This window comes from Jaculus jaculus, chromosome 1 (genome assembly GCF_020740685.1).
Source record: "Jaculus jaculus isolate mJacJac1 chromosome 1, mJacJac1.mat.Y.cur, whole genome shotgun sequence".
Classification (NCBI taxonomy): Eukaryota; Metazoa; Chordata; class Mammalia; order Rodentia; family Dipodidae; genus Jaculus; species Jaculus jaculus.
In genome coordinates, this window is record NC_059102.1 from 305,354,724 (window position 1) to 305,361,498 (window position 6,775).

The following is a 6,775-nucleotide window of genomic DNA, read 5'->3' on the forward strand; positions in this document are numbered from 1 at the left end:
TGTTTCTGTGTCTCAAGCACTCAGCACAGTGCTTGCTTCGTGAACATGGCAGATGCTACACGAACATACATTGTATGGACACACCTCAGGAGTCAGGGTTGTGGCACACCAGTGAGAGCTGTATCCAAACTGTTCACTGGAAAGGTCACTTAATTGGCCTAAGTAGGTCTTTAGCCTTTACCTAGAGATAATATTCTTATAATAATTGAGTATAGAAATTCTGATTTTATGATATTGCATTAGGTGCTTTTCATTTGAAAAAATCTTAAATTAAAATTATGTATCAGTGCTGGAGAGATGGCTTAGCAGTTAAGCGCTTGCCTGTGAAGCCGAAGGATCCCGGTTCGAGGCTCGGTTCCCCAGGTCCCACGTTAGCCAGATGCACAAGGGGCGCACGCGTCTGGAGTTCGTTTGCAGTGGCTGGAAGCCCTGGAGCGCCCATTCTCTCTCTCTCCCTCTATCTGTCTTTCTCTCTGTGTCTGTCGCTCTCAAATAAATAAATAATAAATGAACAAAAAAATATTTTTAAAAAAATTATGTATCATTTTAAAGCTGTGAAGTAACTTGCATAAATCAGAGGTGAAATGCCAGCAATCAACTATAAAAAATTCAAGCATTAATTTTATGTCTTGGATATGTATCATCATTTTACAGTCCATGTTCTCCAGTTTAATCATTTCAACAAATACCTTTGACATTTAAGATGTGTGATGGGAGATGAGCAAATGCAGATGCCATGAGCTCTGGTCCCTCCCCAGCTTCTCAACACACCATGACAATTTTTCCGAGTGCTGAAAGTTTGTCCTTGGTGTTCATATCCAGTGTGTATCAGCAGACTCTTCACATTAAAACACAAAACTATGTCATAGAAAACAAAAATTAAAGCCAGGCATGGTGGCGCACGCCTTTAATCCCAGCACTCGGGAGGCAGAGGTAAGAGGATTGCCAAGAGTTTGAAGCCACCCTGAGAATACATAGTGAATTCCAGGTCAGCCTGAGCTAGAGTGAGACCCTACCTTAGAAAACCAAAAAAAGAAAGAAAGAAAGAGAGAGAGAGAGAGAGAGGGGAAGAAGAAGAAGAAGAGGAAGAGGAAGCAGAAGCAGAAAGAAGGGAAGGGGAGAGGAAGGGAGGGGAGGGAATTAAGCACTTTGATTATTCAGTATGTCTCTTATGTAATTTCAAAGTACATCTTACTTAGCAATGACATGTACATACTCATCCCTGATTTAATTCATCCCAGTTTCACAGTTAGGTACATAGAGGAAAAGTAAGAGAAGGAATTAATTCACCAAAGCTATGCCCAATATGCAATTTATTGACTGAGTGTTAATTGCGGGGGAAAGGAGAACATTATTGGAATACTCATAGTGACTCTCAGGGGCGTCTATTTGAAAGATGTAATGATCAAAGCCAGACATGGTGGTTCATGTTTGTAATCCCAGCACAGAGGAAGAACAGTGGTGAGAAGCTCAAGGCCAACCTTAACTACATAGTGAGTTTGAGGCCAGCCTAGGCTATAAGACCCTATCTTTAAGCAATAAGAACAAGAGAACCTGGCACATGCCCCTCAGCTACACTGTTTAGCTACTCCTGTTTAGAAACAGCCAGAATAGTGACCATCTTCTCAAACCCATATCCTCTACCCATATCCAAAATTTTATCTTTAATACTCTAAAGAAGCATTGGAGAGGAGTGATATCGGGGCACATTGTACCCTGATACGTAGTCTCCACAGATGAAGTGCTGTGGTCGTGAGTACAGATGGGCATTACCATAGTGATGCCAGTTAGGTGCTGAACACTGCTGTGAACCCATGTGATTACTGTGCTTCCTGCTGTAGGTATGTGAAGGAAGTTTGACTAGTATCCCAAAGGCAGTGTCCTTTGGCATTAGTAAGAATGAGGGACCAGATCTCATCCAAGGAAGCCTAACTCACTTGGGGCCTGTGAGTAACATCATAAAAACAAGGAAGGATGTCCTGGATCATTCTTTGCAACATAAAAACTTGCTGTTCCTTTATTTCAAATCCCCATCTCTTCCCCATTTGCCCTGTCACCTGCCACCTCATATCTTTGCTCCTATTTACAGCACTGCTCCTTAAAAGACTTGGCTAGACTTGCTGTCTTGGTTTTTTTTTTTTTTTTTTCATTTGTTTATTTGCAAGCAGAGAGAGAATGGGCACACCAGGAGGGCCTCTTGCCACTGCATACAAACTCCAGATGTATCGCTTTGTGCATCTGGCTTTACATGGGTACTAGGGACTTGAACCTAGGCCATCAGGCTTTACAAGTAAGTGCCATTAACTGCTGACCCATAGCCCCAGCCCTATTACTTATTACCTATTTTTTAAAGACTTTTTAAAAATTTTTGTTTTATTTTTATTTATTAATTTGAGAGCAGCAGACAGAGAAAGAAAGAGGCAGAGAGAGAGGATGGGCGAACCAGAGCCTCCAGCCACTGCAAACAAACTCCAGATGCATGTGCCCCCTTGTGCATCTGGCTAACGTGGGTCCCGGGGAATTGAGCCTCGAACCAGGGTCCTTAGGCTTCACAGGCAAGCATCTTAACTGCTAAGCCATCTCTCCAGCCCACATGAAGTGTTTTAAAAAATAGGTAATAAGAGCTGGAGAGATGGCTTAGCTGTCAAGTACTTGCCTGTGAAATCTAAGGACCTAGGTCTCAGACTGGCCTCAAACTCACAGAGATCCTCCTACCTCTGAAGTACTGGGCTTAAAGGCACGCGCCACTGTGCCTGGCTATAGTAGTCTTCTAACCAGTCACAGGCTTCTACCATTTCTCCACTCCCCATGATGCATTTGCAACAAAATAGTGGAGATAATTCTTTCAAACTATAATCAGATCATGCTATTTGTTTGCTTAGAACTCTCCCATACCTTCCCTTCTTCATTAGAATAAAAGTCATAGTCCTTTGAATGGTCTGCAAGTCTTTCCCTTATGTTGTTCCCACACTGGTCTCACTGGCCTCTGCAGCAGGTTGCTACTGCCTTAAGAGCTTGCACTTGCTGTGCCCTCTATGCAAAACACTTCAGAGCTGTGTATGGTGGCACATACCTTTAATCCCAGCACTTGGGAAGCAGAGGTAGCAGGATGGTCATGAGTTCAAGGCCATCCTGAGATTACATAGTGAATTCCAGGTCAGCCTGGGCTCGAGTGAGACCCTACCTCAAAAACCCGAAAAGAGAAAAGTACTTCAGACAGCTGCAAGAACAGTTTCCTTGGATGCCCTCATGACTATGAAATTTGCTTTCTTAATAAAGTCTGCTCTGAGTACATCATCCATTCCCCAGTCTCCATTCTCCCAGAACATTCAACCCTTCTAATGTTTGATAGTATCTAAGTATTTCTATCCATTGCCTTTCTTCTCTGATTCCAAATGTAATCTTCATAAAAAGTCAGGTTTTTGTCTCTTGTTCTGTTATCTACCAACCCACATGCTGCATCCTGACTGCTCCGATAGTGGCTGGCTGACTGGCTCCATTATCCTGAAAATACAAAGGAAGACTGTAATTTTAAAAATGATGTTCTACAAGAGCTAAGTTGATTTCTAGAGTATATCAAGAGCTGCAGGAGAATGAAAGACATGGGCTTCATGATTCAGAAGGGGGAGGCAAAAGTATTGTAAAACATATTGTGGAGACAACTTAGGTCAGCAAAAAGGGGGACAAATTAAAGTAATTTGCAAGGACTGGGGATTGCTCAGAAGATTGCTCAGTGGTTAAAGGCACTTTTTGGTTTTATATGTACAAAACCTGCCAACCCTGGGTTTGATTCCCAAGCCTCCTAAAGAAGCCAGATGCAGAAAGTGGAGCAAGTGTCTAGTATTCATCTGTGTCATGAGACCCTGGCACACCTATACACACACATGTAAATAATTTTTAAAATAACAATTTGCTAGGAAGCAAACTACAATGTACATATTAAGTCCCTCCCAGAATCTGTCAGGAGTAAAACTACCTGAGGAAGTTGGAGACATAGAAGAGAGGTTCTGGGAGCTGCCTCCGAACACAGAAGAACCAAAACTGTTCATGGGAAGGGTCATAATGTAATTTGAAAATTATTGAGGATTGCAGTGTTTCAAATTCAGTAAAACAGCAGAAAGCATCATTTTATATTATACTATAAATTTTAGCTAAAATTTCAACTTTAAGAAAGACATCCAGTACAAAAGATTTTGTCAGTTATGAGAACAGACATTAGGATGCATTGTAGGGCTGAGCATGTTGCTCAGTGGTAGAGGTATTGCCTAGCATTTGTGAGGTCCTGTATCCCATCCCCAGAACCGAGTGAGATCCTGTAAGTACTGAGACTACCACAAGGGAAATAAAAAGAAGGCTTGCTTCAGTCTTCTCTGTCTAAACTACAGAATACTTGAATAATATGTATAGAGTCTTGAAAAGGTGCAACTATGACTTGGGAAATTAACGTTGTGTAATCACACATGAAAATTCACAGATGCAAAATGGGGGTTCAGAAAAGAAAAATATATATATATATTTGGTTTTTCGAGGTAGGGTCTCACTCTGGTCCAAGCTGACCTGGTATTAACTCTGTCATCTCAGGGTGGCCTTGAACTCATGGCAATCCTCCTACCTCTGCCTCCCGAGTGCTGGGATTAAAGGCGTGCACCACCATGCCCGGCGAAAATATTTTTTATTGAAAACAATTATTAGAAAGGTAACGTCATCCAAGCAACAAGAAATCAATCTTGAGAGTTAAAAAAAAGAAATCAAATCAGAAGCTGGGCATGGTGGCACACACCTTTAATCCCAACATTTGGGAGACAGAGGTAGGTGGATTGCTATGACTCAAGGCCATTGTGAGACTACTTAGTGAATTCCAGGTCAGCCTGGGCTAGGGTGAGACTATACCTTGGAAAACAAAAAGCAAATAAATTTTAAAAAATCAAATCGGGGCCAGATGTAGTGGCACTCATCTTTTATCCCAGTACTGAGGAAGCATAGATAGCAGGACCACTGTGAATTTTAAGGCCAGCCTGGATCTGCAGAATGAGTTCCAGATCAGCCTGGACTGGAGTGAGACCCTACCTTGCAAACAAACAGGGCTAGAGGGATTCTTAGTGGTTAAGGCCCTTACCCATGAAGCCTAAGGACCCAGGTTCCATTCCCCAGTACCCACATATGCCAGATGCACAAGGTGGCACATGCATCTGGAGTTAGTTTGCAGTGGCTGGAGGCCCTGATGTGCCCATTCTCTCTCTCTATCTGCCTTTCTGTCTCTTAAATAAATAAATCCATAAAAATCTTTTTTTTTTTTTTCAAGTAGGGTTTCACTCTAGCCCAGGCTGGCCTGGAATCCACTACGGAGTCTCAGGGTGGCCTCAAATTCACTCGCAGCAATCCTAGCTCTATCTCCCGAATGCTGTAATTAAAAGCGTCCGCCACCACATCCAGCTCATAAAAATCTTTTTTAAAAAAGCATACAATTTTTTAAAGTCATGTTCCTCTATGAAACCCCCTAAACCAAATCATACATTGTACATTAAAAAGAATCTTCAGGGGGCTGAAGAGATGGCTTAGCAGTTAAGGCACTTGGCTGTGAAACCTAAGGACCCAGGTTCAGTTCTGTACCCATGTAAGCCATATGCACAAAGTGGCACCTGCATCTGGAGTTTGCAGTGGCTAGAGGCTTTGGCGTACCCATTCTCTCTCTCCCTCTCTCTCTCTCTCTCTCCTTCCCTCCTTCCCTCCCTCCCTCCCTCTCAAATAATTAAAAAAATAAAATCATTTCATTCTACTTAAAACCCCTAGATGGAGTGTCATTATACCTACTGTAACATCTAAACTTTTAAAGGTTTTATTGACAGCTTCCATAATTATAGACAATAAACCATGATAATTCCCTCCCCACACCCACTTTTTTCCTCACAAATCCACCCTCCATCATACCCCCTTCCCCTGGATATCCATGACCTGTGCCTGGCACTACCTGCACAGGAGGAAAAGATGACAAAAATAAAATTTTAAAGAAATAAATATATTTGCAAATAGAGAGCAAGTTTGGGAGTGCCAGGGCCTCTAGCCACTGCAAAAGATGCATGCACCACTTGCACATCTGGCTTTATGTGGGTACTGGGGAATTGAACCTAGGTTGTTAGGTTTTGCAGGCAAGCACCTTAACCACTGAGCAATCTCTCCAGCCCTAAACTTCTTATATTTTTTACTCCCTCAGTTGTTGCCAGCTTGCTCTATTAGGTCACGCCTTACTCAACTCAAAATTTAATAAAGGGGGTCTGAGGAGATAGCTCAGCCATTAAAGCCACATGCTTTCAGGGACTATTGGCCCAGGTTCAATTCCCCAGCCAGCCATGAAAAGTTGAACAGGCATTTGTTTGCAGCAGTAAAAGATGCTAGTGTACCATGTACACACACAAATATTTTTTTAAAAAATTCTAATGAAGAATTATGTAGAACTTAAGAAACTACAGTATTAGTACAATATCTGCTCTTCAAGGAAATGGGGGCAAAGGTTACCAAAATCTGGAAGGAAAAGTCATGTGATAGGACTATCTCATAAGGATGAAACCAGGATCATAAATACCCAGACTCAGTTTTCTCCCTTGCAATCTGATACTAGGACTCCCCCATCCCATTTTTAGCCCAAGTAGAAAATGGAGGGGAAAGAGCCCTGGTGATGTAATGCATATTGATTGCTGTCCTAAAAGTCCACTTCCACTGGCTGAACTGTACCTGCCCTTGAGGATATCCCACAGCCAGTAAATGACTCATACTGAGA